We start from the raw sequence: 21,234 nt of genomic DNA, 5'->3' as shown, positions 1-21,234 counted from the left end.
CGACCAGCCTCTGTGCCTGTCTGCTGCCAGCGTGAAGAGGACACTCATCACCGTCAACGCCCGGAAAGCAGCGGGTCCAGATAACATCCCTGGTAGTGTGCTGAAAGACTGCGCAGAGGAGCTGAAGAATGTCTTCACAGACATCTTTAACACCTCCCTGAGGCAAGCCACTGTCCCATCATGCTTCAAGACTGCCACCATCATACCTGTGCCAAAGAAACCATCCCCAGCCTGTTTCAATGACTACCGCCCCGTGGCACTGACACCCATTATTATGAAGTGCTTTGAACGACTAGTCATGTCACACATCAAATCCACCCTACCTCCCACCCTGGACCCACACCAGTCCGCATACAGAGCGAAACGATCCACAGAGGATGCAATCTGCTCTGCCCTCCACCCAGCCCTAACTCATCTGGACAAGAAAGACTCATATGTGAGAATGCTGTTCATAGACTTTAGCTCAGCATTCAACACCATAATACCACAACAACTCATCTGTAAACTGGACAGACTGGGCCTCAGCACCTCCCTCTGCAACTGGCTGCTGGATTTCCTCAGCCAGAGGCCTCAAGCGGTGCGTGTGGGCAACAAGGTCTCAAACAGCATCACCTTGAGCACGGGGGCTCCACAAGGCTGTGTGCTCAGTCCTCTGCTCTTCACCCTGTTGACACATGACTGCACACCAACCTACAGCTCCAACCACCTTGTGAAGTTTGCGGACGACACAACGCTGGTGGGGCTCATCACCAAGGGCGATGAGACCCACTACAGGAAAGAGGTTGAGCTCCTGACCACGTGGTGCAGAGACAACAACCTCCTGCTAAATGTCAGTAAGACCAAGGAGATTATTGTCAACTTCCAGAGAGGCCACACCTGTCACCCCCCATTGACCATCGACGGCGCTGCGGTGGAGAGGGTGAGCAGCACCAAGTTCCTGGGGGTGCACATCAGTGAGGACCTCTCTTGGACCACCAGCACAGCATCACTGGCCAAGAAAGCACAACAGCGCCTCTACTTCCTGCGCAAACTCAAGCGGGCAAGTGCTCCACCACCCATCCTGACTACATTCTACAGAGGCACTATTGAAAGTATCCTCTCCAGCTGCATCACTGTGTGGGGCGGTAGCTGCACTGACTATAACAGAAAAGCTCTACAACGCATTGTGAGAACAGCTGAGAGGATAGTTGGTGTACCACTCCCCTCCCTGCAAGACATTTACACCACTCGCCTCACCCGCAAAGCCATCACAATTGTCAACGATGCAACCCACCCCGCGCACTGTCTGTTCAGCCTCCTGCCCTCTGGAAAGAGATACAGAAGTCTCCACTCCCGCACTACCAGGCTCACCAACAGCTTCATCCACCAGGCTGTGAGACTGCTGAACTCTCTTCCCTCCCGACTCCCAGCCAGCAGAATCACCAGATTGGCAGAAGTATAGGAAGACAGATTGGACTCTACTCCCCCTCACCCACGCACACTCTCCAACAAAGAAACACTCTCTGAACCAAGAACTGAAAACATTCCTGACTTGCATTGCAATTGCACACACCTGCAACTATATATATATTTTTAGTATTTCTTTTAGCACTATTTATATTATTATATTATTATATTACTATTTATTACTTTATTGTTAGGGCTGTTTTTGTTGTGCATCTGCACCTTATTGTTGTCAATGTCTACGCATGGGACAGTGTGAAACGTAATTTCAATTCCTTTGTATGGCAAGTACATTTGAAGAAATTGACAAATAAAAGTATTCTATTGTATTCTATTCTAAATGCACAAAGGGCCAAAATAAGACAGAAATAAAACAGGAAACAAACACTGAGACAGAGACTAAGATGCACAAACTTGACAGGGACAAAAAAGAAAACAAACATGAAGCTGAAACCAGCTAAACACATGTGACACAGGGTTCATAAGAGCAACAGGCAAATTTTTACTCAAACACAAAGTCCCCAGAGAGATGCATGCTTCACTAGCACAAACCTATCATCCAGGGGAAGGACAAAGAGCCCAAAACAGTAAGTAGTTTATCTGTAATTCTGTTTTTATAAATTCCTTCACCTTCTTTTACTTTGTGTTTGTAAGTGTGGCTTTTAAAGGACAATACGAGATCTAGTAAGGCTATAATTAGGTAACATGTTCTTATTCTTATGAGGTAGGCCTGATACAGTTTGTTTGCACCATCTACTTTCAAAAAGTTTAAAAAGAAGAAAGATCAGAAACTAACAGAGATCAGTGGAATTATTTCCTCTCCTCAATCTAATCCACTGACCTTAAGTGTTACTCTAATTTAAAAGCTTTGTGAGCTCCTGATGTCATTTCAGTGTTAGAATTCATAGACACTGTTGCGTCTGACACTTTACTATCAGGTTGAAGAAACCTTTTGTATTTCCCATCAGTTTCAGTGCAGTGTTTTCACACGTAAAGAACAACATGGGGAAATTCTGTAATTCTTCACCAACGTGTCTGATCAGATTAGTGGAATAAAGAAATATTTATGGCTTTTTAACTTATTGCATTTATTTTCTGTTAGAAAAAATTAAAACATTTAATTGTAAACTGATTTGGTTACTACAAATTTGTGTATGAACATATAAACTCTGTCGTTTCTTGCATGGTGAACTTCACAGTCACCATCATTATGTGATGTGTTGGTTTAGTGTGTGACCAGCTCAGTTAGAAGAGACTCCCCAATCAGGGCAGCAAACAATACAAACAAACAACAAATCTGCAGGAGCAAAGTTAGTCACCAGAACTATTCTGTTAGCAGACATTTATCACAGATGGCTGGTCTTTGACTCTGACCACACTGCAAGGTGTCACCCCTTATTCAACAGAGCATGTCTGTATCAGAGTGTGCAGATCCTCTCTGGAAACCCTAACTGTAAAGCAGGTCTCAGTTTATTTTTCATAGTAAAAGGAAACCTCAACATCTGTCAGCCTACGAGACCCTCCACAGATTTTTCAGGACTCAGTGAACAAACACCAGAGATTTTTTTTTCTATTTGTGGACTAGGTAGAGGCACAGGACTCTCTCAGCCAACATGGGACCCCAAAACTACAAGCTCGACATCAATATTGTATCTAGATCAGCTCTCTCAATTATGTGCTTAAGAATGCATTCTTCGGGTGGCCAGAGAGAAAGGCCAGATTCTATGGCGTGGGGCGAAGATAATGTTTTTTTTTCGGATTACTCCCGACTAACCATGGACCGGCGTGTGTCCTTTAAACAAATCAAGTTGGAGTTGAGGGAAAGAGGAGTGGAATACTCCCTGCTCTACCCTGCCACTCTAGAAATAAAACATAATGGAGCAAGGCACAGATTTTCTTCACCTGAGGAGGCTTCAAAATTCATTAAGAACCCCCCCCACGCACACACACGCACAAACGCATCCTCCAACCGTTTATGCATGGACGATGAATACAGAGTTTATCACGCAACATCAAAGGGATGTGCCTTTTTTCACGTCACGCTGTGCGCCACGTTATTGTTTACATGAGATGAATTGCAGAATGGCAGATAGAGACAAAATACTGTTACTCTGACTATCTTCAGGTTTTACAGCTTACAAATACACACACACACACAGTTCCTGTCCCTCCATTTAGAAAGGCAGAGGCATCACAGTGTGATTATTTTACATGTAGTTGTTTTTTTCCCTGTGTAATAATATTCAACATTGCTATCAATACATTTTTCAAAAAATGCCTCTGTGCAAAATGGGTTCAAAAACATAAACAGCTGTGGGATACTGTTAGTCCGTGATTTGAACGGGGAACAAATTGTGGCAGGATCAGCCTGATGTTATTTTTATCCCACTGTAACTTTATTGTATAAAGAGCTAACATCTCCAAAATGTCAGGAGTAGTTAGTCATTACAACAAGTGTTTGTGAACTAAAAATCAAGAATGTGGGATACTGTTTGTCCGTGATTTGAACAGCCCAGCGCGTGCTCCGGACGAAGGGAAAAGCAATTACGCAGGGGAGACCTACCTTGGCACTTGTGCAGGTGAAGCCAAAGGGAAGATACACTGTAAAAAAATTAATTAATTAAAAAAAAAGTGCTGTTTTTACAGGAAAACCCTGGCAGCTGGGGTTACCAGGGACTTCCTGTAAAAACGCTTTACAGATGCAACTTGTAAATTGATTTACAGTGAATGAATCTCAGATTAAAACTGTTAAATCTACAGGAAAAAGAAGTTAATTTCACACATAGATGTGATATATAAATACACTATTTCCTGTATCTTTTACAAGTAATAAATGCTTTTTGTGGATCATTAACTGCAAAATTAACAGGGAAATATCGTACAAAGAACTAATTTAAAATGGTAGAACTACGGTGAAACTGTGCATATTAAATGGAGCTGCTCTGTAAATTATACACAAAATCTATGCTGAATATTATATGTTTTAATGTAAAATTTTAACCATAACCCAGCAAATTTCTTACACCTACACCCAAACATGCAAAAATACATCTTGAGAAAACACAAGAGAGGAAAATATCACTTTTGGGAAATTTATTTTGCAGCCACATTCGCAAAATGACAGCAAATGGATCCATTTTTCCAACTAACACAATATGCAAGGCACACAACAACTACACAATTCAATCAAAATATCGGCTATAAAAGCTGTGGAACATTCCTGCAAAGCAAGAACCATGTTCATGAAACAAGCATTTGTTAGACCCTCCACCAGAAAAAGTTAAATAACCTGTTAAGACTTTAAAACAAAAAACACATATTGTGCCAAAAATGATCATAATCACCGTGCAACGCAACACGCACCCTGCTGTCACCACAACCATGGCCCTGGTAAGAAAACATCAGCAAAACCACGTGGTGAAACACACCTACACATGTGGTCTAGAAACACTGCAGTAGCAGCATGTTGTTTTTTTCTTTTCTTATGTAAATAAAGAACATTCCTACAAAGAAAGAACATCTTCATGAATTGGCTTCATGCATTCGACCAGTAAAAGGTTCCAGTACACATTGTGGAACAAAATTAACAAAATAAAACTAACAGTCCACAGAGAGTCAAGATTTAGGCTTAGCGCCACTCGTGGTCGGCGAGATCCTGAATCAGGGTGAGGACTCGAGGGTTCACACTGAGACGACGCTTTGAGTTTTTGTTCTCTACTTTGGTTCCTTTTTCTGGGTTTATGGAGAAGAAACACCTGTAGAATAAAAATCATATAAAAGTTTATTAAGCATTTTTATAATTGATCAGTTAAAATACACGTACAAAGTAAGTAAAAATTAAGTATATACATATATACACACAGTCATGGCCATGACCACGTTCAAGACAAAGTATAACCAAAATGCTGTGGGGAAGTGAACAATGCATGGTCAAAAGTATTGGCACCCTTCTGCAGTGATATGTCACACTTTAGCATTGTTAAAATCCAAAGCAAAGGTTATAGGTAGTCAGACGTCAGCTGACGCTTGGTCTAGCCCTGAGTCTCGGCCAGGCTTGGACCCGGATTCAGACTGTTAATGTATTTTAAAAAAAAACAAAAAAAAAAAAAAAAAAAAACAACAACAAAAAACAGAAAAAACAACTGAAACCGGCTCCGAAGCCGACCGAGACTCAGAGCCAGACCTGGACTCGAACCACATCAAAGCCAGACTCCAGATCCCAGAGTCTCAGTTATGAGAAATAACAAAGCCATATTTGTTCGCCTCTGAAGAAACTCTAAAGTGGAAGCCAGCTCACATGGATAATGGATGTTGAAATTGTAGTAGCTCCCGAACATGAGGCACAGTGCAGAAATGAAGGAGGATATGTTTGTGCTGACGAGGTTCCGATCAATACTCAGCGTGTATCTTCTTGAGGAATAGCAGGACTGTCCTGTGAACAAATTATTTAACAGGTTATATCAATAAACACGGCAGTCACATGACATTCTATAAAAAGTGCACTTAAAAAGAGAGAGAGAGAGCTATGAAACAGACTTACCACACACGATAATAGTGGGTGTCAGAGACACTTGCTCCAGTTGTACCTCATCTGCCAGACATGTATCTTCAACACAGAGAAGCATGGACTCCTCCTTCTCTTCAAAGTAGCTGAGCAGAAGCAGGACCATCTCTTTCACCACTCTGCGGTCCCCGCATCCTCTGAAGCCTTGCATAAGTCTGAAGCAACACCTTGCTTTTGCTGACAGCAACTGTGGTCAAGTAGTCCAGTAGCCTTTTCCCCTTCAAATCCAAATTACGTGTGAATGTCTCTTTGAGGTCAATCCCAGTAAGTTCCTTGAAGTGGACAGACATGCCAAGTTCATCAAACCAAAACGGCCACTCCTCCCTAAGGCATTTGATACTTTTCCCCTGATTGACATGCAGACGTTGTGTGTAGTAAGTGGACTTCATTAGACTTTTTACCTCTTCTGGATTGGCATCAGCTTGCTGGAACATCACCTTGAGTTTTTCCATCTTTTGCTGTTGGCTCTCTGGAGTTTCTTCAAGAGGCAGAAATTATACATTCCATTTAATGCACCCGTATGTATCCTGCATGGCTGCTCTTTCTTCTAAAGGGATCTTGTCTGTGTGGTCTGAGTCAGTCTGATGTTTTCTTTTTCTTATTTTGGGTGTTGAAGTGCGCCTTACATTTTCAATTCTGTTCTGCAACTGTTTGACAAGTGAAAGGTAGCCTGCGCCAACAATCTCACCCTCTATTAAATCTTGCAGAGAATTGGAATATTTTGCCACCATTTTTCTTGCAACGTCAATTGAATGTTTTCTACCTACATGTGGGCATTTTTCCATCATCTCAGTCACAACAATCCAGACCATTTGCCTCCTCAGTTTTGGGCGAGGCCTTTTCCCCCTCTCAAGAAAATACATCACTTCTGCAGGAAGTTTACTCCATGGAATTTCAAAGTTGTCATCCCATTGTGTGTCACATCCTGGGCTGCTGGAGGAGGTCGACGATAGACTTTGGGGTGAAAGTGAGAGCAATGACAGCGACTGGGTTGATGAGGCTTCCACAGATGATAGCGAGCTGTTCTCTGGAGTTTGGTCTTTCAATTACAAAACAAATACAATCATGATTCACACTGTATGTCTGTTCATGACCATCTCTGCTTTTGAGTTTGAATAGTTGTTTGTTGTTTTTACTTACATTTCTGTTTCCAAGCAGAAAGAAGCTTTCTTGCTTGTACAGGTCTTAATGCTGTCATCAAATCTGCCTCCGTTACGAAGCGTAGATCATCACTTGTCTCAACTCCAATGGACTGCAAGTGCTCCTCCAGGATGTTTTTGTTCACAGCTTGAAGTTCTGGTAGGACTTCCGTGATGGCGACATCTAGGAAGGTTCGCTCTGAGTCACTCATACTTGCACTGAAGAAGAAATGCCACATCCAAACAAAATAGAAAATCACATACAGTTCATACACTTGATGGAGCAGGGTATGGATCAGGTAACACTTATATTAATGTTAAACTATTTACAGTGAGAAGTGAGCTATTAGTTGGACATTATTTTGCCACAATACTATGCTTTAGTGGAATGATTCGGTATTCTTCAAGAATGTATGATACCAAAGGATAGAAATCAGGCAGGTCATTAATGTTGATACACTGTAACCCAAGACTGTCCTTTGTCACAGAATACAGATGGTATTCTGAGAGGAAGATGCCTTTGTGGATATCCATTAGAACATACACAGATGTGTCATTTTGAATCAAGATGAGTAGAAGTTCACCAAACTCCATACACTCGTCATTTCTGTACACAAGAAATTGTCCCTTTTTATATGCAGTGCCCTTGTACTGAATGTCTGTGGTAACTGTGGTATTGCTTTCTGAAAAAGCTAACTCCCTGACCGCATGCTGAATAGTGTCACTGTAGAGGTTGGGATAAAACGCACAGCTCTCCTTGACTTGCAGCAGTTCACGGCATTCTTGCCCTGCTAAAAGATAAGCCTGATACATCTGATGACGTGTTGACAAAGTTTGACAAATATTTTTGAAGCTTTTCAAGTGTCTGGCACATCTTTTGAAGTAACTGTGTTTACATTCAAACCTAAGCGTCCATAACCTCATCAATGGACCAAATTTCAACAACAGTGCTGAATAATGGCGCAAATAGTGGTGCTTGGGTTTTAGTTTAATTCCAGGAAACAACATCTCTCTCATCTCCAAATATTCTTGGATCAAAATGTCAGCGAATGCTATCTGGGACAAGGAAATGCTCTGAGCACAAATAAGATCCACAATATCTTTCAACTGGAGAGCTAACTGCCATACTTCATCCTCATGGTTTTGTACTTTGTCACCAATCAAAACTGGCAGCAATCTCAAAAGGTTCCAGTTTTGAACGGCTTGCCCTGATAATTTGGATCCGTCAGGTTTGACAGTACATGGCTTTGTAAGTGCTTCGGATCCTTTATATTTAAACTGTTTAATGCGTCTGTTTAAAAGGGAGTATGTGAACCATTTTTTTCTTTTTTATAATGTTCTTCAGGTACAGTGCTAGATCATATGACACAACTCCTTCAAAGAGGTCATGACCTAGACAAGGTGGGAGACCAGGCTGGGATACATGAAAAGACTGAAGGGTATTGAAGATGGAGTTTACCTTTATTCCTCTGACGTCTTGGATAGTTTCAGACTGGAGATCAGCAACAGCCCCGTCATATGTCTCTGGAGTGCGTGGAGGACCACAGGCATTCGGATCAGCATAAAACTCCCTTCGTGTTACTTCACAGTACCTGCAAAAATATTGAGAGCAGCTGAAGTTTTCTGTAAACCCTCCTATGCAATGAGAACCCAAGTTGTCCCCAGCAATACAGTAAAGACCCCCTTTTACTGTTTCTCCATCTACATCTATTCCATCTGTCTCCAAGGATTTCAGATCTGCCAACAACTCTGAGAAAACTTTGGCTATTCCAAAACGCTTGAAGTCATTCTCAACACACAACAAGACTAAAAACATGTTATCTGTATTTGAACGCAAATGAATGGGTAAATTTGCTAATGACAGATAGAATGCAAGAAGTTTGTGTGCCTTTTTAGCAGAACCCAGGGGATTCACTACCTCAAATGAATCTTGGTACAAAATCAGTTTGAGGCTTTCAGGGTTTTCATTAAAGAACTGGTGACATTTGAAAATTTTGCCATCATATAAATCCTTAAAAATTTCTACATCAGGACCCCCAAACTGTTGTGACTGTGTATTAATCCATAACTGTGACTCTAAAAAGCTCTTCAGGGTTTCTCCAACTGGTATGTAGTAAGCACATTTTTCTGTCATGTTTTCATCCATTCCCAATGGCACTTTCTTGGGTTCTGTGCATTTAAACATTTTTTTGAATGTTTGATTTCTGGTGTGTGTTGTTCCTAGTTGTCCCTGATGGCAAGCAGAGAACAAATCTGACTCTTAAATGCAGTCACAGATTTTAGTGACTGCTTCATCTGATAGGTTCATTTCATTTTTTAGTAAACAACTTACCTTATTAATTGTGTAGGCTTGACCCAATTCGTGCACATTCTGCATTTTCTCAGCAATACTCTGTATAGTAGAGGCAGGAATTAGCAGCTGTCCTTGCAGTTTAAGGTAAAAGAGACACATGTTTCTGAGATAAGAATGACTATCCTTCTCTGGCATATCACTGGCTGAACTAGCAGATGGCATGGCTTCATGTGTGTTTTCTGAATATTCTGTACTGTCATTTGGGGGCTGAGGATGAGATTCCTTGTACATGTCATCAATACCATCTGGGGAACAAGCTTTATGCTTCCTACACATGTGAGAAGTAAATGATGAATTTTTTGTAAACATATGCTTACAACCACTTACTGGACATGACACAGACCTGCCCGCTGCAATATGATCGTTTAATAAATCCATTGGCTGTCCCTGACGCTGTTTCAGGACAAGAACCCGGTAACTGTACCACAACAAATCTTCCAGGAGTAACAGAGCCGCAGACAGACAATAACAACATAGAGGAGGATTTGACGCTCTCAAGACAACTTGAAGAAATAACAGTAAAAAGTGGAGAAGAACCAGGAGACCAATCCTTCTCACAAACCTCTGATGTGGAAAGTGAGAGCGATGACGAGCGAAGGGAAAGCGAGGAAGAAAATTAATCAGAAAGCTACCTAAGTGCAAGTGATAGTGAAGAATCACCCATTTCGACTCCTGTGGAGATTTCTCCTACAGATGATCCTGCAAGACGAGATGATGTGGATCCACAAACAGGGATTTTTCTTAACAAACAGCATCCTGCAATGGAGGAGTTGGTCAATGAAACAACAAAAGGGGGAAGGAAAAGAAGTGTCTCGATGGCGTCTTATAGCAGAGATAAGAGAAAAGACAATCGATCCAGCCCTTCGCAAGGTAATGTTGAATCTACAATGTTCCCTCCCTCTACCGAATAACCTCCTATTACATAAATATGAGTACTCTTAAAATAATAACATGGAATGTTAGAGGGTTACAATCAGAAAGATACAGAAAAAGGAAAGTTGAAAATTTATCAAAACTAAATTATGATATTCTCTGTCTACAAGAGATGAGACTGAAAAGTGACAATGATATATCTGCACTAACTCAAATGTGGTGTCCGGGGCACTCAATAATTTCAATCGGGGAGGATAGTGCAGATGGAGTTGGTATCTTTTTTAAAGACTCAAATGTGAATATAATAAAACGAAGAGACATTATCCCTGGAAGACTTCTTGTTCTGACTGTTGTCAAATTTGTACATGTTTGATTTGTTTGGTTAGTGCACTGGCCCTTTAAGAGAAAGGCATGGTCCGTGTGCAGAGGGGGAAGTGTAAGAAAGAATCAGACAATCGACTGAATGTGATCTATGCTGTGATTTATGCTGTGAAAGGCTGATAAAAAGGCATTCCCTGTGAGTATGCATTATTGTTTGGCACTTTTATGTTGATTAATAGCAGTTAATTAGATGCTGTTTTACGCGTGCTAATTTATGGTTCGTAGACAGTTGTTTGGTGTTAGCATTAGCACTTGGTCACGCAGCTCCTCAAGTAATTATTTAATTTGTCACTCATATATACTGTATTTTGTTGTTACAGTTTCACACCTGCCATATAAAGCAAAGTCTAAACCCACTCTGGCGTCAGTGACTTTTGTGTGGAGGTGTTTAACTCCTGGATAGTAGAAAGTGGTTCTACGAGGCCAGTACAGTGAAAAGGGACACCCTACTACAACGATGAAGACTGCATTGTTACACGCTGTATCCAGACCAGCACGACAGACGCAGTGACACCAAGTCAGCATAAATGTGCATTCAATCAGCTTAAAGATGGAGAAAGAAGGATATGAAGTAAGATCCACGACGTCAAAGAAATCTAGCCGCTCTTCCACTGCAAGTGTAATGTTAGCCGCCGCTACTGCCCGCGCTAAAGCTGAAGCTGCCCAAAAAAGAGCTGAGTTTGCAAAGAAGTTAGTTGAGTTTAAAGTAGAAAGAGCCAAATTAGATGCAAAGCTTGATGTTCTAGCAAAAGAAAGTGAAGCTGAGACCGCAGCCGCTGAAGCAGCTGTCTTGGAGTCTGCTGTTGCAAGTTTTGACATGAGTGATGAGCACCTGAGCTTACCAAAGGAGACACAGAGTTCTCATGAGCGAACTACAGACTATGTCAATATGCATCAGGCACGCAGTGATTCAGTCAAATCAAAGGACGTCAAAATAGGAAAAGGCGAGTATGCAAATCGACCTAAGCCACCGGACATGTCACCGGATGAACTGCCCTCAGCACCAAAGGACTATGGCTCCCTCAGACCCCCTGATCAAAGAGATTACTCACCTGAAAGGCAAGGACAACAGTTACACTCTGTTAACTATCAGCAGCACCTCAGCCATGTCTCACCAGGGTTTACACCACCCTCTGCTGGACGTTTTCGGTACTACCCTCCAGATCCAAATTCCTCTAGGGACTCTAATGAGCTTGCCAAATATTTAATGAGAAGTCAGTTGTTAACCTCTGAACTCACCAAGTTTGATGACAAGCCGGAGAACTATTTATCTTGGAAGTCATCTTTCATCAACGCCATTGACACTCTAGAGCTTAGGGCGTCTGAACAAATAGACCTCCTTGTAAAATCACTTGGCGCAGAATCTACCAAGCATGCACATCGCATCAAAGCTGTAAACATAACAAACCCAGCTGTGGCATTAGAGCTAATCTGGGAGAGACTAGAAGAAATCTATGGGTCGCCAGAAGCCATTGAAAGTGCTCTTTTCACCAAGCTTGATCAATTTCCTAAAATAGGGCCCAGAGACAATCAAAAACTAAGAGAGCTGAGTGATCTGTTGCAGGAGATAAATGCAGCGAAACAAGAAGGGTACTTGCATGGACTCTCCTATCTCGATACAGCGCGAGGTGTCGCTCCCATTGTGGATAAGCTGCCGTATGGGATACAAGACAAGTGGATGATGGAAGGCTCACACTACAAACAGCGGCACAGGGTAACCTTCCCTCCATTCACGTTCTTCTTACAGTTCATACAGACACAAGCAAAGGCACGCAACGACCCAAGCTTCAATCTGCTGTCAACCTGCAACTCCGGAGTTAAAAGGGACAAGTTTGGAGATGGTTAAAGCAACAACCGCAGGTCAGTTTCAGTGCATAAAACCAACGTTATAGCCATATCTGAGGAAGGACCGGACAAATGTTGTCCTGTGCACAACAAACCTCACGCCTTACAACAGTGCAGAAGTTTCAGAGAAAAGCCAATTCAGGAACGAAAGGCAATATTAAAGCAACACAACATCTGTTTCAAGTGCTGCGCTTCTAACAAACACGTAGCTCGCGACTGTCAAGCAGAAATCAAATGCTCTGAATGTAACAGTGATAAGCACCCAACAGCTCTGTATTCAGATGTTCCCCACCTTCCCAAAGCTCTTCAGCCTGCAACAAGTCACGGCGGGGAGAAACGAGAATTAAAAGAGACTGCAGTTGTTTCAAGTTGCACTGAGGTATGTGGGGAAGGATTTTCTGGGAAATCTTGCTCAAAAATATGCCTAGTTAACGTTTACCCTGCCAACGATCCTAGTAAACGCCAGAGAATGTACATCATGCTAGATGACCAGAGTAACGTTTCACTAGCACGCTCTGAGTTTTTTGACATGTTCGAGGTTAATGGTAAGGCAGAGCCATACACCCTCCAGACATGCAGTGGCGTAGGTCTCACTTCTGGCAGAAGTGATAGAGGCAATCGATAGCTCCCTCGCTATTCAGCTGCCCATGTTAATTGAATGCAACATGATTCCTAACAAAAGAGAGGAAATTCCCACTCCCTCCGCGGCTTATGCACACAGTCACCTCAAAGGCATAGCACACAAAATACCACCCTTAGACAGTGGTGCAGACATTTTGCTGTTGCTTGGAAGAGACATTTTGAGAGTTCACAAAGTGCGCAGTCAGATCAATGGTCCGCACAATGCACCATACGCACAGAGACTGGACTTAGGCTGGGTGATAATAGGAGATGTGTGCTTAGGCAATACTCATAAGCCTTCCCAGGTCTCTACCTTTAAGACTCACGTTCTATCGGATGGAAGGCCAACTCATTTTTCCCCGTGCGAAAGCCACTTTACTGTCAAGCCAGACACCAGTCTCTTAAATCGACACTTAGTACTTGGTGGTTCAAACATAAAGGACAGAACACAAAACAGAACTATAGGAAACAATGTTTTTTGCCAGACCAAGAACGACAATAAGCTTGCACCCTCCATGGAAGATCTGCACTTCCTGAATATCATGGACAATGAGTGTTTCCAGGATGAGTCACAAAGCTGGGTGGCTCCACTGCCATTACGCCAGCCCAGAGCATTGCTGCCTAACAATCGCCGCTACGCACTCAGTCGCCTCAAGTCACTTGAACGAACTCTAGACAAAAACCCAAAAATGAAAGTTCACCTGATAGACTTTATGCAGAAAATGTTGGACAATGGGCACGCGGAGCTCGCACCCCCAGTACAAGAGAACAAAGAGCGTTGGTACCTGCCCTACTTCGGAGTGTACCATCCTCAAAAGCCGTCACAAATCCGAGTGGTATTTGACTCCAGCGCGCAGTTTGAAGGTATGTCGCTCAACACAGTGCTGTTATCAGGACCTAATCTGAGCAACAGTCTATTAGGTGTGCTAGTGAGGTTCAGAAAACATCCAGTCGCAGTAACCGCAGATATCCAGCAGATGTTCTATTGCTTCCTGGTGCGTGAGGACTGCAGAGATGTACTGAGGTTTGTCTGGCACAAAGACAACGATCCACAGAAAGAGCTCGTGGATTACAGAATGTGCGTGCATGTATTTGGAAACAGCCCCTCGCCTGCTGTGGCCACATATGGTTTGAGGAGGGCCGCGCAAAAGGGAGAAGCCAAATACGGGTCAGATGTCCGCAATTTCATTGAGCGTGATTTTTATGTGGATGATGCTTTAAAGTCGATAGCATCCTGTCCGGTGGGGACTAAGTAGTCATTGAGCAAAAAATGATAGATAGCGTTGCTGTGTGCAAAAATATCCTTACAGACCTGAGAAGGAGGAAGACTTTAGAACAAAAAAAGAATAGTCCTTTACCTTGGGATCTGTTGAAGATATAATCAATGTTAACATGTTTGAGTAATTTAACTTTTGTATTAATGTATCTATTGTAAATTATTCTGAGTATTGCCAAATATTTTGATGCAACTTTATGTGTTGTTGCTTGTTAATTTGTCATGAATGTTGAAAATAAAGGCTTAAAAAAAAAAAAAGCAAGGGTGGCAAAGGACTAGGCGCCAAGCGTCACCGTAAAGTTCTCCGTGATAACATCCAGGGTATCACCAAACCCGCTATCCGCAGTCTGGCTCGCCGTGGCGGAGTGAAGCGTATCTCCGGTCTGATTTATGAGGAGACCCGCGGTGTGCTCAAGGTGTTCCTGGAGAACGTCATCCGCGACGCCGTCACCTACACTGAGCACGCCAAGAGGAAGACTGTGACCGCCATGGATGTGGTGTACGCTCTGAAGAGTCAGGGCCGCACTCTGTACGGCTTCGGCGGTTAAACTCATTCGCCCTAATCCATCAAACGGCTCTTTTAAGAGCCACACACTTTGAGAGCTTTCTTCTGTTATAGTTTGTGGGTGGTTTTTTTTCAATGTTTCTTTAGTACCTGCCAGTATTTCCCTACCGACTGATGTAGTGTGTTAGAACTTCACGAACGATTACCGACTGACGTTCCCAACATATTATATTGACTCTGATCGTCTGCGTCTTCTGTCGAGGGACGCTACAATATATTGACTCTTCGTTTTCCTATGAGATTCACCTGTAATGCGTGCTTTTCTTCACAACGTTACAATAACTGACATGACCACAAACTGAACTTCACAGGTTAAAGGCAGTGTTGCCAACTTAGCCGCTATATTTAGCGAGTTATGAGACCCGTTAGCGACTTCTCTAAAAAAAGAAAAAAGAAAAAAAAAAAAAAGACGTGAAAGCGCATATCGCTTTTACTCTCAACAAGCAGCGGGTGCTGTAACGCAGTCAGTTCTTTTACTCTTATGTGTTTTGTGGATCACAAAGTAACTCCACCAGTGCCTATTTCGGGTCACTTTTGCTGGTCCAAGCCCGGGTAAAGGAGCAGGGTTGGAATTGTGACATTAAAAAAAACAATTGCTAAAAGAAATTTAATTTGTAGTTCTAAATAAACTCTAAATGCATTTAGGACCATTTTTACTCACTTTCTCTTCCACGATGTTATTTCTCTCTCCAACAACATAGGTTACAATTACATTAGCATGACCAACTATGCAAATTAGGCGATGACGTCATTTAGCGACTTCTAGGACAACCAATAGCGATTTTCCTTACTGAGGAGTTTGCAACACTGGTTACAGGCCTATTCAGTACCACGGTTTGTTAATACTCACTGAACAGTCATAAACCAAACAAAGGATAGATATCACTTATTCATCGGTTTATTTGTAAATGTCTTCCTGCCAGAAATACGCTTGAAGGAGAAGTGCTCATGTTTTGAAGGAAGGAAGGTTCAGGGCTTAAGCAATCAGCATCATGGGCTCATCCGATTAGAATAAGAATCAGCACTCATCTAATTATTCTCAGGGTTTTCCTTTTATTCTCCAAATCAATAAGGCAAAGAAGGAAGGAAAGACACATGGACTGCCAATGCTGAAAGAAAACAGAGATTTAAGTTACTCATTACTAGTGATGTGACGTTCTGTATCGAGGCTTCGAAGCGTGTGTCGAGTAATGGAGGGGGCGTTTCCGCGATGCGCGTATCGAGGCTTGCTTCATTTATGGGAGGAGCTGAAAATGATGACGTCCGAAGCCTCGCTGCCCGGCTGTACCACGTGACTGGTTCATGAAGTGGTTCGAACTTTGCCGCGAGCTATGACAGATATAAACCCCTCAGATTTCATTCAAAATGTAGGTGTTTGATGGAGAGTTGCGGTTAGTGAGAGTTTGGAGACAGTTTGGAGGTTTATGAGAGTGAGGAGAGAAAGTCAAGAGAGAATGGAGCCGGCTAAGAAGAGGAGGATGTCCTCCCCTGTGTGGGAACATTTTGATCTTATTCCTCCCAACAAGGTATGTAAATTTCTACAGAAGATGTATTTTCATAATACTGATGGTGCAATACAATTTATGTTAAGCTGTCTTGACTTTTGTACAAGGTGAAGTGTTTGCTATGTGCCAGGGAGCTGGGATATAACACCTCATCCATGCTTAGGCACTACAGAGCTTTGCATGAGAATAAGGGGAACAGCGATTGTGGAGCAAGACCAGGTGAGCCATCAAATGCAATGATAATATAGCATGCTGTAATGTTACTAAATGATATAACAATATTATACAACTGTTATAAGTTACGTGTGTGATATTTATATTTGTGCTTTGTCTTTATTGTCTTTCCTCAGGAGAACAATCTCAAATAGATGAAGACCTGGTTAACATGGTGATTGAGGACTCCCAGCCATTTAGCATTGTGGAGGACAAAGGATTCAAAAGATTTGTTAAATCATTAAATCCTAGCTATGTTCTCCCCACTAAAAAGGCCATAAAAGCAGTGGAAATGCAGTTTTTACAGAATAAGATGTGAACAGGCAGGACTGAGGCTCAAAGCCTCAGTGTGTAGCTGTCCATACCTCAACGTTACAAAAGCACAACTACTGTCCACACCCCAACCACACCTCACCTCACAGTAAATGATCATTTCCATTTCAAGCATTTCCAAATAATCATTTTCCATACTGCCAGTATAAATATACACAGTATACTGCCATCACTACAATATACATGTTTTACACACTCCTTTTGTTGTTGACATTTACAGGCTGTGTGCAAAAGGCCACACTCTTCAAATTCATGCCAACTAATATTTTTACGTCCAGTAGGTGTCCTGCTAGAGCAAATGAAGCTTCAAGAAGCTTTGCGCTGGGATGAACCAATTGGATGAAAAGCTTCAGTGCTTCATGAAGCTTCATCTGCCCATCACTACTCATTACCTTAAACAATACATAAAATAAAAACCCAAACAGAACCTCACCTCAGCTGCCGCCCCGTGTGGGAGTGAAGAAAGAGTGAGCCAAAAGTGAATGCAGTCCTTATATAATGTGTGACAGGTGAGTGCAATTGAAGAGAAGCACCACACCCAATCAAAGGTGAGAGAACTAAACAAGGTGCATCTGGTGACGTGAGTGGGTGTGCTGGGATGTGCTAAAAGGTGGGTCTCTACAACAGCTCATTTCGTTTTTTTTTTGTTTGTTTGTTTTTTTTAAGGTAACTAACCCACCTTTGATCTAGTAAAAGTACAAACTTTTTGGAGATTTGCTTTCCTGGATGACTGAGAATGCATCAAGACGTAAACAGCTTCCTGAAAGGCACATTGGCCATAGTGAATGAGGCAATTCTGAAAATAAAGTCAGTGAATTCCACGTTGATCCCAACTGTAATTTCTAGAAACAGCATGAATATTCAAGTGTGAGCATAAGACTTATATTATAAAAACAATACTATCAATAAGAATAAAGGAGCGAGCTCTTGGTGTGAGTGAGGTGGCTCTGAAAAGAGCCGTTGCTGGTAGAAGAGAGTGTAGCTTAAGCTCTCTCTCCGCGGATGCGGCGAGCCAGCTGGATGTCTTTGGGCATTATGGTGACCCTTTTGGCGTGGATGGCGCACAGGTTGGTGTCCTCGAAGAGTCCGACCAGATAAGCCTCGCTGGACTCCTGGAGAGCCATGACAGCAGAGCTCTGGAAGCGCAGGTATTTATTAGAGATTGGTTTTAATATAATTCTATGTGGAGATTTTAACATTGTTACTGAAGCAACTGATAGAATATCCAAGGTTGAATTTAGAGAACTGCGGGAAAGCAAATTGTTGGTTAAAGTTTGTAAGGAAGCAGCACTCCGTGATTTATACAGGCACTTGCATCCACATACCGTCCATTACACTAGATTCGATTCGTTAACTAAAACAAGGATTGATAGATTCTACATATCACATAATGTTCAAGGTCTGAAATATGACACTCTTTTAACAGACTTTTCTGATCATATGGTGGTTATGGCAACAGTGTAGTGTTGTCCCCATGAATTTTTGAACTATTGGAAATTGAATACATCCTTGTTAGCAAACGAGTTGCTTGTGTCCGAAGTTAAATCTGAAATTAGGAAAATATTACATCTTAAGATTCTTACTACTTCTTTCTCGGAACTTTGGGAGCTTCTTAAACGACGTGTGTGTCAATTTTTTAAATTTAAAGCGAGAGAATTAAATCATGCAAAGAATGTAAAATATAACGAAGATGTGAGTAGATATATATATTTAAGAAATAAGAAGGAGAAGGAAGAGAAGGAGGAAAATCAAATGATGTCTCTTAAAGAGGACATTGATCGAGTCAATAGAGAAGTTTTATTTAATATGTTGCGACGTACTGACTTTCACGGGAACAGCGATTATATGATTCTTAATAATCAAAAGAAATGTCGGAATGATTTTATTGTCTCAATTAAGGATAAACATGGAAAGTCAGTTTTTTAAAGAAGAGGGGAAAAGACAAGTAATTAGAGACTATTGTTCGGAAATGTTTTCATCCATAGCTACAAACAGCGACGCTATTAACAATTTTTTGAGTGAGGTTGAACCATTAGATCCTGTCATTTATGAAACTTTGATTGGAAAAATTAAAAGAGAGGAAGTGGAGTCAGTAATTAACCAACTTAGTACCGATAAAACACCTGGTCTGGATGGACTCCCCTCTGAATTTTACAAAACTGTGAGTAAAGAACTGTCTGAATTATTAACTCAGTATTTTAATGAAGGAATAGAAAGAGAAACAATGGGTAAATCGTTTTATGAAGGAGTTATGTGTTTATTATATAAGAAAGGTGATAGAGAAGATATTAACAATTATAGGCAACTGACAATAATGAATGTAGATTATAAGATTTTTTCTAAAATAATTATGTCTAGACTAGAGGATGTATTAGATATTATCATTGAAAAAGAACAAACATGCGCAATTAAGGGACGATTGATGTGGGATAACTTAAGTATGTTAAGAGAAATTATTTATAATGGTAAGGATTCAGAACTCTGCATTTTAGGATTAGATCAAAGGAGGGCTTTTGATTCTGTTTCCCACTCTTATTTATGGAAAGTAATGAAAGCTTATAATTTTCCGGACCAATTTATTTCTATTATCCAATTGAGTTATAAAAAGTCCCTAGTGCAAGTTAAGGTAAATGGAAAGCTTTCATCCCCTTTTAGTGCTGAGTACGGGGTTAAACAAGGATGTCCTTTGAGTGCTGCGTTATATGTCCTTGCAATTAATCCCTTATTGAAAAGGATAAATGATGATAAACGGATCAAGGGATACGTCCTTGATAAATCCTTTAAAATCACAGCTTTGGGGTATGCAGATGACGTGACGGTGATAATCAGAAACCAAAACGAACTGTCTTCAGTTATGGAGATACTACACCATTACGAACAGGCATCAGGTGCCAAACTGAACCAAGACAAAACTGAAGGGGTGTGGCTTGGACTTCAGACCAGACAACCTAAAATGATGATCTCTCTTTGTAGGGAGATTAAAATTTTGGGTATATGGATTGATAATACTGACTCTAGTTTACTAAATTGGAATAAGAAAGAAAATGAAATTAAAATGGAAATTATGAAATGGGAAAATAAAGATACAAATTATAAAACGCGTATTAATATTGTAAAAACACACATAATTTCGAAACTTCTTTTCCTTGCCGCAGTTTTTCCTCCTCCGAGAACAACTGTAATGAAAATAAGTAAGATGTGCATTAAATTTATCTGGGGATCCAATCGAGAAGTGACTAAGAGAAAATTTATGTACAAGAGTAGGAAGCACGGGGGTTTGGGAGCCCCAGACTTAGAGATTGTTTTGCGAATTCCTTTTATAAAAATTACTCAAAGCGCAATTTCTCGGGGCGCCCCGTGGGTTCGAGGGAAGGAGCAATTGTGGCAAAAGAAAAGAGGCAGGGCCAGAGCGGGTGTTCCATACCACAGACTTATGTTCGGTGACTTATCAAGTCAATGGGAACAATATAGTTTAAATATTCTTCAAGATAATACGAAAAATATCTATAAAAAAAATTAATGAAACCAAAAATGAAGGTGTAATTCAATATAAGTATGCAAATCAAGCTGAAAACCTTTCAATAGTTAAAAATATACAAGACAAATTATTATCTGAAAGCATGAGAGACGTGGTATGGTTCATCTCGCTCGGGCGCCTCCCTGTGAGAGCGGTGGTAAAATGGAGTTGTTTTGTTACCACCATGAAATGTCCTATGACAGACTGTGATAAAGATGAGACCCTAGAACATCTTCTATTGGATTGTTATAGGACAACTGAGATCAGGCAGAAAATGACAGAGATTGGCTATGGTGTGGATGTTAATATTAAAGCAGTTAAATATGGTTTGTTTAAAGAAAAAATGTGTGACGACAAAAGGAGACTCTTTTGGTTAGTAATGTGTGTAATAAACACACATATTTGGAAAACTCGTGCCAAAGGAGTACTTGAACAAAAGATGATAAGTAGTGATGTGGTGAGTAAACATATCATTACAGATCTGCGGAGAAGACAAACAATGGACCTGAAACTTGGAAAAGTTTTCCCCTGGAACGAATTAAAACTGTAAGTCTTGTGAACGTTGTGTGGACTCAGATGCTAGATTTTCCTCCTTGTTTCTCCTTA

The 21,234-nt window shown here is 41.3% G+C and overlaps 1 long non-coding RNA gene across 3 annotated transcripts; it reads right to left on the bottom strand.

Moving 5' to 3' along the window:
- Window positions 1-4,521: 4,521 nt before the first annotated feature.
- LOC113018238 (uncharacterized) lies at window positions 4,522-10,443 on the bottom strand. 3 transcript variants are annotated; one of them, XR_003271732.1, is made up of 6 exons: window positions 10,132-10,443; window positions 8,606-9,538; window positions 7,148-7,365; window positions 5,984-7,046; window positions 5,741-5,875; window positions 4,522-5,198 (listed from the first exon to the last, which is right to left on the bottom strand). It is a non-coding gene; the product is annotated as an uncharacterized LOC113018238 (long non-coding RNA). The 3 variants fall into 3 exon arrangements; XR_003271733.1 differs by having other exon boundaries at window positions 8,606-8,738; window positions 9,479-10,441; XR_003271731.1 differs by having other exon boundaries at window positions 8,606-10,440.
- Between the last annotated feature and the right edge of the window lie 10,791 nt (window positions 10,444-21,234).

This window comes from Astatotilapia calliptera, unplaced genomic scaffold (assembly GCF_900246225.1).
Source record: "Astatotilapia calliptera unplaced genomic scaffold, fAstCal1.2 U_scaffold_5, whole genome shotgun sequence".
In the NCBI taxonomy this organism is placed as follows: domain Eukaryota; kingdom Metazoa; phylum Chordata; class Actinopteri; order Cichliformes; family Cichlidae; genus Astatotilapia; species Astatotilapia calliptera.
The sequence above is the reverse complement of the archived record's forward strand: the minus strand, read 5'-3'. Positions and strand labels throughout refer to the sequence as shown.